The following is a 12,265-nucleotide window of genomic DNA, read 5'->3' on the forward strand; positions in this document are numbered from 1 at the left end:
TAAACACATAGCAAGTAATTATTAATTTAAACAAACAAACTTGTCTTTTCTTTTCACTAAATTAAAACATTGATGCCCTGCTGGAATTTCGGGCCACATATGTGTCAGTGTTTCCATGGTCCATCTCCGCCGAGAGGAAAAATAACTAGCACATTACAATACAGTCCACTGCTTCAAAACTCTGGTTGCTAAAGGGCAGAGCAGCATTTGAGGAATTCACCTGGAGCACATATCACTTCTACTGGCGCTAAACACAAATTTTCGAAATTCATTTGGAACACGTATAACATCCAGCCACTTTTACTGTGCCACCATCTGCATATTATTAGTCAAAAGCATATGGATTAGTAAAGGTACGTGGTTGACATTTCTGCACTTTTTTGCACATATACATACATATACGTCGATTTGTGATAGTGCTCGAATCCGATATTTCGCGCAAATACAAAAAAAAATATAAAAAAACGCGAGTGATTTTGTGGATTCAGTGCATTATAAATCAATATATTTCCCTGTTTCAATATTCGGTTGTGAACATATTACCTTACACAAGTGCTTGGTCACTTTTTACATTACACTCACTGCGGTTTGTTAGTGTAACCATTGACTCAAATTAAACATCGGCACACATATCGAGCCCTAACCGCCAAAATAACGTAAGCGGCATTTTTTTCAAAATTTTCTTTTTGATGCAGAAATGCATCTAGATGCTCTAGAAATATTTCTGCATCAAAAAGAAAATTTTGAAAAAAAATTCGCTTACGTTATTTTGGCGGTTAGGGCCCGATATTTTCTATTAAATTTCTTAATTCAAAAACTTTTCCACATTTGCAGAGCACAGATTCATTTTAGTTACACATTGAATCGGCTTTCACTTTTTTCGTGTCTCAAATAGTTTGATTTGCTAACTCATCACACTAACAACCACTTGCATTTTGGTTTTGCACGGATTCGAAGCACTTTATCGCTGTAATACCACAAAATCACTATTCGCGGGATATAACCTTTGGACCAAAAAATATACACTTTTTGTCCACATTTCAAAGATATCCTTCCATTGTACTTGGGTGTGAGTTGGGTGGCGACCATTTTCTGTAAATACGTGTAAATACGTATACACACGCACATACAAACTAAAATAAATAAATAAATTTATACGTTCGCTTCAATTCTGTTGTTTAAATCTTTCGGTTGTGGTGGTTCTTCGTTTTGTTTATAATTATTATTATTATTATTATTATGGGCCATATGTACCGCGACCTCTAAAGTGGTCTATTGTGCGTGTCCCCCGGCCTATATGGGAAGGCGCTTAATGTAGCCTAGCACCTCCAAGGGCGTTTTGTTCCAAATTTCAAATGGATTAAGGGTAGCGCCACCAAAGTGGGCTAGTCTGCGCCTAGCGAGAGCATCACATTCACAGAGAATGTGTTCTGGCGTTTCTTCGTCCAGCTCACAGAAGCGACAGACGCTTGTTTCTGAAAGATTGATTTTACTGAGGTGGTAACGAAGAGAACAGTGTCCCGTGTAGTACCCAGTGGGAGTTTCGAGGTCCTCTCTGCCTAAATTGATTAGTTTCTTTGAAACTTCGTTTGAAGGACAGATAAATCGTTTGGCTTGCCTTTGCCCTGGACATTCCATCCAATGCCTGTTGAACATTTTGTCTACCCAGTTATTTATGGTCCGCTTTATATGTGCTTTGGTGAGCCCACAAAAGGGTTCCGGACCATAAAATACTGCGGTAGCTCCCTGTTTCGCTCAGCCTCCTCATTGCCATCATGTCCCTTATGCCCTGGTACCCATCCTAATAAGACTGTATTCTTGTCACCAAGAGCATTTAGGACATTGCGGCAATCATGTACTAGCTGAGAACTTATTTTGTGGGACTTCAGGGCCAGTAGGGCTGCCTGACTGTCCGACATAATGCAGATATATTTCAATGACGTTCCCCTTCTAAGACATTCTCTGCCACAAATTTCTATTGCATATACCCATTGGTATCATTTTTTTAAAGTTCGGCCCAAAAATGCCAGCCCCCGTTCTACCATTTTCAAGCTTAGATCCATCAGTATACCAAACCTCCCCATTAGGTTTGGTGTATGGGTTCCCTGTATTCCAGAGAGCTCGACCTGCAATGTGTACCTCAAATTTCCTAGAGATTTCTAGTTTTGGAACCATTGCATCGCGCATTTGTAGTATGGGGTCATTAGCGAATTTCATTAGGACCTTCATGTGACCCGTCATATCTCCGATTTTCAGGTCGGAAGTGTTCAGGATTCTCAGTGCCGCTGTGGTAGCCTCGCTTTCTATTCAAATAGGAAAGGGAGGTATTCCAACCAGGGCGCTGAGTGCATCGGCCGGGCAGGTCTTCATAGCTCCTGTTATGCCAATGCAAACTATTCTGTGCAATTTACTTAGCTTAGTGCTTGCACCTCTTTGTGTAGCCTTAGTCCACCATGCTAAGGAAGCATAGGTTACTATTGGCTTAACGACAGTGTTGAATGACCAGTAGGTCATTTTGGGGGTAAGGCCCCATGTTTTACCAAAAAGTCGTGAACAGGCAAAGAAGGCCTTCATCGCCTTGTTGATAACAGTGTCCAAATGTGCATTCCAGTTAAGTGTTTTATCAAGAGTTACTCCCAGATATTTAGCTTCACTGGAAAATTTTATTTCTGTGCCGCTCATAGTGAGTTTAGTAGTAGATAATTTCCTCGTTCGAGTGAATGGAACAATAATAGTCTTTGTAGGATTGATGGTTAGGCCTTTATCCTCACACCATTTGTGTGTGATGCGTAGGGCTTGTTGCATGCGGTTAGTGATAGTTTCGTCATGAAGCCCTGTTATGCAGATTACCAGATCATCTGCGTAGCCTTGCGTATTAAAGCCTTGGCTGTTCAGTGTGAAAAGAAGTTCGTCTACAACCATAGTCCACAAAAGAGGAGAGAGTACACCCCCCTGAGGGCATCCTCTTGTGGCTGTTATCGATTCTATCGTGCCTCCTAATTCCAACCTGATGTTTCGTGTTCTTAACATTGATAACACCCATTGATTTATGATTGGGCTTACACCCTTTCTTAACAAGGCATCTTTTATTGCCTTATATGATGTGTTATCAAAAGCCCCTGAAATATCAATAAAGGCGCAAAGGGGTATATTTTTTGACTCCAGAGCCTTCTCAATTTTTGAAGCAAGGCTATGAATGGCAGTCTCAGTGGATTTTCCTGGTTGATAGGCAAATTGGTTCTTATTCAGAGGTCGTTCCCTTAGGTTGACTTCTCTGATGTACTGATCCAGTATTTTCTCCATCCCTTTTAGAAGAAAGGAACTGAGGCTAATTGGTCGGTAGGATGACGGTAATTGTTCCGGCTTACCCATTTTGGGTAGAAACACGACCTTAACCTCAGACCATATGCTGGGAATGTGACCCAACAAGAGCGAAGCTCTATAGAGTTAAGAAAGGACCGGCGCTATGTGTCTAATTCCATGTTGCAGGAGACATGGATAGATTCCATCCGGTCCTGGTGATTTGTATGGGCTGAATGTTGATAAAGCCCATTGCACCCGCTCGACAGTGGACAGCTTCGTAGCAAGGCTTTGTTCTCTTCCAGAGGTGGATGTTGGAGCACCCAATTCTGGTCGACAGTAGCCTGATATACAGCGCGGGAAGTGAGTATCCAGCAAGAGTCTGCTGGTCTCACCCGGATGCTGAGTGTAGCTCCCATCTGGTCTCTTAAGGGTGCCAATTGTATTCCTGTAATCCCTTGTTAGAGCTTTTTGGAGGCGTACTGCCTCTGGAAGGATATTTATTTCCTCACAGTGGTTTCACCAGCTAGCTCGTTTGGATTTCCTTAGCTCCTTGTTGTAGGAAGTTAGCGCAAGTTTATACGGATTCCAATCACCCGTATTTTTTGCTCTATTGAATAGTCTTCTGGCCTGGCATCTCATTTGCTCAAGCTTCTTACTCCACCAAGGCACATCTCGTTTGGATTTTACCTTTCCTTGGGGGCAACTGCTGTTGAAAGCTATTACAATATCTGAGTGAAGCTGTTCAGCTTCATTCTCAAGCTCCTGTTTGGTTGTAATGGGGTGTTTAGGGCTGTTTCCGCCCTCTTCTATAGTAAAGCGGAAGAGTTCCCAGTTCGTTTTCCTGGGATTTCTGAAAACTAGTTCGTGTTCAGGAAAGAGACCCATGTCGAATTCTATATGCATGTGGTCCGACATTGATACCTCCCCGGAGACACGCCAGTTTGTGTCAGATGATGACATGTTTTGACTGCTTAGAGTTATATCCAAGACCTCCCCCCTTAAAGCATTTCTAAAAGTCGGTTCATTGCCACGATTTATAATATGTATATTATGACTACTAATAAACTCGAGGAGGTACTCACCCCTTTTGTTGGTATCGGTGCTGCCCCAAACAGTGTTATGTGAATTGGCGTCACAGCAGAGGATCCAGGGTTTACCACTCTGCTGGCAGTGCTCCACGAAAGCCTTTACTTCTGCTGTTGGGGCCATCTCCTCCTCACCCGGAAAGTACGCTGAGGCAAGTACTGCCTCTTGTACACCCCTTGGAGTGGGAATTTCGGCCCAAACCGCAACCAGATCCGCCGTCATGAACTGTAATAGAGGAAGAAACGTTAGTTTTTTGCTTAATAGCATCGCCGCCCTTGGGCGAGGGCTGGGGGCATATATGATCTTACCATCATTGACGTTCAGACCTTTGACCTCACCGCGTAGTATCCAGGGTTCCTGGATGAAGGCTATACCTAGACCCTCATTAGTGAACCTCCTGCAGAGAACAGCTGACGCTGCCTTGGCATGATGAAGATTCACTTGGAGGCATTTCAGATGCCTCGAGTTTGCGTTGGGCTTAGGCAGAGATGGCATTATTTGCGGTCTTTACGGCCGCGAGCAGCCACCTTCTTCCCCCTATTTCTACCCCGCAAGGTCTTCTCCTCGGCTGTCCAGTAGCCGCTTTGGAACTGCCATGTAGTGGTGGCCTAATTATGTTCCGGGGGGGCTCAATGGGCCTGACATTTTGTTGGGCTCTGTCTAGCACCTGCTGCAGGGTCAGGACCGATGATGCTGTGGGTCGCGGAGGCGATGTCACGCTGGCTTGAGCTACTGACAGCTCAGGCGGCGGCTTTGTCTTTTCCAGCTCCGGTGATTGCTGCGTCTGTGCTTGAAGATCTGTTGAGAGCTGCCTCGGGGCGACGGTGACAGACTTCGAACAACAGGGTTGTTCGTCCGCGCCCGTTCCGTCGGTATCAGCGGCGTCCTTTGCTACCACTGGTACCAACGGCTTGGCTTTTTCCCTCAACTTGACCGTACCGTAGCCATAGTTGACAACATTTCCTCTCTGTTTGAGGATGTCTGCCGAGATCGGGTCTACCGCAATGGTAATTTCTACCACTGTGGACTTGCGCACCCGATTTAGAACTCGCCAGTCCATTATTTTCAGGCCTTCATTCTGCCCCTGAAGTAGTAGCGCGTCCTCATTCCTGGAGCTATCCAGCTCCGGGAAGAATCCCACCAAAATTATGGGGCGAGGCGTTTCTGTATCCGCTACCACCTTCATCTTTTCCCCTTTCCAGGGGGCAATCTTCGGAACTGTAGCCCTTATCCACTCCGCAGTTACTGCGTCCCTGCAGATAATGGATAACCATCCCGGACGAAAAGTGCAGCCATCAAAAATAGGCTTTACAGCGCTATCTTTGTTGCTTCTTATCGCCCTAAGGATGGCATTCTGAATGGCCCTCAGTTCGTCCGTCGACCAGACCGTAGCCGGATAGTCCTCGGGGACTATACCCAGCTTCACCTCACACAGTGCGTCCCTAAAGGATGCTGGTTTCACGGCGTCTTCGCGAAACAGGCTTGCCTCGGCCGTGGGCATTGTTACTGCCCCAGCCGGCTCAGCTCTCGCTGCGCCGTGCATAAATTTGGAGACCTTTTTTGGGGCTTGCTCCTGTGGAGTGGAGCTCTTTGATCGGGTTCTTTTAGCCGATCTCTCCTTTTGAGGGGGCCCAATGGGCTCTTTCGCTAATTCCCTAGCCTCCTCATAGCTCATACCCTTCTCCAAATAGCGCTTGAGGCGTTTCCGACCGGCTCCACTACGCCGATCTCGCTCTCGAGTTTGGACGAGAGTATCATTACCTGTCGGAGAGGCAAGCAGCTTCTGCTCATCTTCCGGCGAGATATCAGAAAGCGTTTTGACGGGACTCGCATCCCGTCTAGCGCTGGTGTCAACCATCTCAACGTCATACTGGGGACTATGCGCCCCCGGTAGTTCTGTCGGGACAGTCCCCGTTTCGGCGGCTGCCGAAAGGCCATGCCCGGCCTCGTCTGCGAGCTGTTCAGCTCCATCTGTTTTTTTATTATTGTTTTTTGCTTTACGTTTTCCATAGTGTTCCCACGAGTATGGGGGATAGTAGTACCGTTGGGACATAGCCCCCACTATCCCGAGCGGGGCTTCTTACAACCAGAGGTCGCCAGGTATCTGGAGGCCACCGTTATAAGACACACTAACGTAGTGCCATTCATCCCATAAGCACGGTACGGATGACACTCGGAATTACGGGTTTTATCGAGTTGTCCTCTCTAGATCCGCCATATTCAGTAAAAGCAGGGCCACGTATGGTCGGTCTTGAGCCAACTGCTCCTGACTCAGAGCATTGCACCACGTATGGAACAATACCAAGAGCCTTGACCCCCAAAATTGTTGTTGTTTGTTGTTTGTTTATAATACTCGAAAACGTAGTTAAGTTTTCAATTCGTCTTGGGTTTTCTCCACTAAAACGAAGAAAGCATGGATAAATTTATTCGACTGGCAGACGCTGTGACCGAGTTTGAGGCCGACTACAATGACACGGCACAAACTGGTCACACTAAATACACTCTTGCTATTCAGCAAGAGGAACTTAAAGCCATGTGGAGGAAGGTAAAGACAGCGTATGAGGAACTAGTACATTCCGATAGGTTAGACGCCACTGGAGTCGCCACTGTTAAACCTAAGTACAAAAGTTTGTATGCTGTATACCTGCGATGTATGTCAAACATGGCAGAACTCCATGCAAGGCTAGTAAAGAATGACTAAAATGTAGAGGATATGTCCGCCCGAGAGCATAATATTCAACTTCCTCCGTGCGATACGGACGTATTCAAAGGCGACTATCTCACATGGACTACGTTTCGAGATATGTTTACGGCCATATACATACTCAACAAGCGTCTCACTCCTGTGGAAAAATTGTTTCACCTAAACCAAAAAAAAGAGGGGGGCCAGAGAGATAGTGAGTAAATGTTCATTGACTAACGATGGCTTTCAAACTGCCTGGAAAAATTTGAGTGATAGATACGAAAATAAAAGTATCCTCGTAAATGCCCAATTAAAGATTCTGTTCAACTTACAGGCGGTATATAGCGAGTGCGGTATATAGCGAGTGCGGTAGCTCCATCAAACAATTGCAGCGAGATATTAATAATTGCATCTCGACATTACAGTGGCAACAGATGGACACATCAAACTGGGATGCAATCATTACATATCTCTGCTCAACGAAGTTACCAGAAACTACATTAGCGTTGTGGGAGCAAAGCATTGAAAGCAAAACTGAAATACCCAAGTGGGAGGACATGGATAACTTTCTTTCACATCGGTTTCAAACTCTAGAAAGCGTTTCAGATATAAGAGGCATTAAACCTAACCCCACTGCAGAGCCGCACAATAGTAGGCATACAAACGAAACTCCACAAAAAAGATTAAAGTCGTACCAAGCGAGTGTAGCCGAGACAATTTGCAAATTTTGCCAGAGCAACGAGCAAAAATTACAAAGGTGCCAAAAATTCCTGAAACTATCAGCAGAAGACAGAATCGCTTTCGTTAAGCGCACTCACAGTTGCTTGAACTGTCTATCCTCCAGACATACGGTGTCAAGGTGCAGTAGCTCCTTCAATTGCAGAACCTGTCACCTGAGGCACCATACATCACTTCATGTTCAAGCAGTTCAACCAAAAGAAACTACTCCAACTAATACGTCGTATCACACATATGAAAGCGCATCTACGTCTGCGCAGGCTCAAGCAAGGCGTGATGCAAATGCAAGTATTAATTCAGCAGATAACATTCAATCTTGCTTTGCTAATACGAGGAAAGGGGTTCTATTAGGAACAGCGCCTGTCAATATAAATTTCAATAATACTAACTTTTCAGCCCGCGCATTAATAGATTCCGGTTCAGAAGCCTCTTTTATAACAGAAAGTCTTAAACGTAAAATCAACTTGCCCTCAAAGAGAATGCGTGCCCAGGTATCAGGCATCAACAACAGTGTTTCTGCACAAATAAAAGAAACGTGCGTCATTCATCTGCGGTCACCCAATGACCCTTCAACCAGTATAAGTACGCAAGTCCTAGTTCTACCACGACTCACCGGAAATTTACCGACTTGCGAAGTAAATGCTAAGACATAGCAAGTGTTTCCGGGCCTTCTCTTAGCGGGCAAGAACTTCTTCAAAAATGAACAAGTTGATCTTATCTTGGGCGGCGATATATATGCCCAGATAATATTAAATGGTATCAAAAGGAAAGGAACTCTACTAGCGCAAGAAACCGTCTTCGGCTGGATAATAACTGGCCAGACAGAGCCGATATCCCCAAAAAGTAAACGCGGATCTTCCTTCAACTCGGTTTCTTTCAACAAGCGTCTTACTTTATCAGAAAGAGTCTCAAAAACCAAAACTCAAAAGATAGAGAAATATTTTAGTACACAAACGCCAAAGCCACGGCGAATCTTAGTTTCCAACTGTTTGGGCGGGGGAGGCACTGACGCTACGCTTCGTAATAAGTCCTCACACCGAAGAGGCACACATGGTGGTACAAACGTATACCCGCATATGACCTAGAGAAAACAAAAGTGGTGGCGCAACGGAACGACCTCACCAATTTCACCTCATACGAAATACTGTAGTACAGAGCAACAATACTTCAACCTTAAAACAAACAGCATTCATGATCAAGTGCAAGTGAAATATCAGTCTCCAAAACACTGGAGGAGGAGGAAACAGGAATTGTATCAGATAATCACATATTTACCTACATATATCAGATGGCATATTCAACGGCAGTGATGGCTGATATACAATTTATCCTATGTTGAAATTCCTAAAAACTTAGACTTTGGCGCGATGAAGAAATTTAGTTTTTAAACCTCAGGTAGTTTAGATTTTCTTGTAAGCCTCCAAAATAGGTGCATGACATACAATTCAGTGGCTTGTACAGTGTTAAAAAAAGTGCAGCAAACAGTGCTTTTAAATGACGCTTCAACCATGAATTCCTTTCATAAATACTCATGTATATTAAGAGATGCATGCATACATATATACTATGTACAAGTTCGGCAGTGCCAAAATTTAGCCAATTCTTTTCATATAACTTAGTTACATGCTTACAAAAGATAGGATATGAGCTTATTATGAAATGCTTTCATATAAATGAAATGGATCTATAAACATTGGAGAATAGAAAATTCTTGTATTTTTTTGGTTCAGATACTACTTTAGTAAGCACTTTTTATTATTCCCAAAGAAAATCGAAGTAGATCTAATATTTTAGAAAATCGTTGTAAATTTACTACGATCATACTAAAGTTCTAACCCTGCTACATACATAAGTAATGAGAGTTTTTTGACATTTATGCACCTTGCACCTGGCACCGTAAAATCGAGAACTGCGATCAATTCGTCATCTCTGTAATAAAGGGTTTTGATAATTCCTTCAGCCACTCATTGTATGTGAACCTTAACGATTCCAAATTGGTTGTGCCAGCAAAATGCCCTCATATAACAATGCCCTAATGTACACATTGCAGCACATCTTTCCTTTTTATATTCACATTTTAATGTACATATATTCATTTGTACATACTACTCTTACTCTTACTCCCACGCCATTTCGCAAACAGCCTCCGTTTGGTTTTGATGAGCACACTTATGTTTGCAAAACTGCAGCATTGTTGCGCGAAGCTGAGATCTTAGAAAATAGCATCTTTGTGGAGTCTGGTACTGCTAATTGATTATTCTGATCCACAGAACCGTAAGGTAACAATGAGGGAGTCAGGAACCTAGCTGCATAAAAGTCTATTACTGACGAATCGAAACTTTTAAAAAGTTGTTCTTGCCTCGTTCAATTGCTTCCGTTTTAAAAATTGTTAGCTTATTCTCACTGATATGCCTCATAGCTGTTGTAGGAGTTACGTATTAAATTTCAAAGCATAAAATGTACCATTGTATAAATCAAATTTCGCTTTCGTTGAATCTGTCGATTTTCACAGCCGTACAAGCAGCACCTCTTGAAGTGTCCATATGAAGATTGCGGGTAGGTGACAATTTCCAACGCCTCTCATCGCTTCAACAGGTCCTAAATCTTCTTTCCTCTCGTGTGTTTTGGTGCCAATTTTGAAGGCTCATTTGGCAGCACATGTCGGCATTCGAATTGCCCATCGTAATATTCGTCAGGGTATTAAGGATTCTTACTAATGAATGTGGGTTTTTGTTCGTTGGTGGTTTACACCTGGTACAACGGTTTGGCAACCGTAGATCCTAATTGCAAGTGTTTAATCAATACGGCACCTAAAAATATAAGTTTAATTAAAATATATTACTATTTGCACAATTTACTCTACTTACGCTTCACTTATAGTATGTCCTCGTGGTGGTTACTAATTGAATGACATTTGTATCATTCAGGAAATTGTAAAGTATGCCACTGTAGTGTAACCAGTGAGGGAAAAACAGGTACCATTATACCCCGTTCAGACTTGCTTAAGCTGAAAGTACTTTCGGTACAAGAATCCAAGTTGAGCACATTTGCAATGTAACTTTGCAACCCTTCTTAAAAACCCATTTCAACACATTGCTTAGCCAAATATAAAAATGTATAAACCTGTATTTGGTCTTTTACACATTTTTATACATACAAACGTAGGCAATTTAAGTGCCAGCTACAAAACGCGATTTCCCATCTCTTAGTAAAGCACAGCTGTCAAGATCAGCGACACCTACCGAAATAATAAGAAAAATTGTAGAAGTAGCAAGGAACGCCACCAAATGTTAAGTAGAGGGGAATTTTTCTTTTTGGAGGCAGGCCAAGGTGTTAATTATCATATGCACATCAATTACTCTTACGGCAAATTTCAAATGAAAATTTAATTGAGTTGAATTTCGGAGTGTTATTTAAATGGCAATACAAGCAGTTTGCAAATACATACATATGATTTGAAAATGAAATTTTAACGTTAATCAACAATCTTTACTTGGACGGCTCATCTGAAATTGGCCCTTAATACATAGCAACCCTCAATCGATAACAATGTATCGGTTCATGAATTAAAGTACCCTGCACACTTGTATACAAATCCTTATGCAATATTATGCGGATTACACAGTATCACTCACATCCGTCAATCATAACGCTGAGTCTACACGTAAAATTTGTATAATTAAACAATTGAATTTAAACTTTGGATTATAGCTCATGCATTAATTATAACCAAATTTCATTACTAATCGCCGCCCAACCAACCAATAATAATATTAACAAAAAATATATATATGTATATACATAAACGAAAGACTCGGAGCGGAAACTCGGCCTTTCCGCCCGATCACATCATGGGATCGGAAGATTGGGCTTTCCGACACAAGTTAGTACAAGCAAATACCACAACGGGGATCGGAACCTCGGCCTTTCCGACCACGTTCAGTTGTCATTTTGGTTTTTACAGGAGTTTGCCCTGGTCCTGAAACCTGCCTTCCTTCTCCTAACTCTCTGGTATAATTTTCGGGCGTTCTTCCTGTCGGCCAGCATTTCAAGCTCTTCACACTCACGTATTTCGGCCTCTCTCTTCTTATTGCGGCAAATACGTCTCGCTTCCCTCGTCAGATCCCTATAGCGGCCCCAAATAGCGCGCGTTGCGCCCAATCGCAGCGCGGCCCTGTAGGCGGCATCTTTTTTCTCTGCAGCTTCCTGACACTCCTCATCGTACCAGTTGTTCTTTTGGGCTCGCTGAAATCCGACTACTTCTTCGGCGGCGGTATTTAATGAGCGGGAAATGTGGTTCCACTGCTCGCATATGTCGGTTTGTTGAAGAGTGCTCTCTGAGATCAGGAGTGAGAGTCGAGTAGCGAATGCCTTGGCTGTCTGTTGTGATTGCAGCTATTCGACGTTAAGCTTTCCTTGCATATTCGGGCGCACATTTTTTGCTGCGCAAAGGCG

This window comes from Rhagoletis pomonella, unplaced genomic scaffold, assembly GCF_013731165.1.
Source record: "Rhagoletis pomonella isolate Grant_MI unplaced genomic scaffold, Rhpom_1.0 Rhpom_scaffold_00008, whole genome shotgun sequence".
Classification (NCBI taxonomy): domain Eukaryota; kingdom Metazoa; phylum Arthropoda; class Insecta; order Diptera; family Tephritidae; genus Rhagoletis; species Rhagoletis pomonella.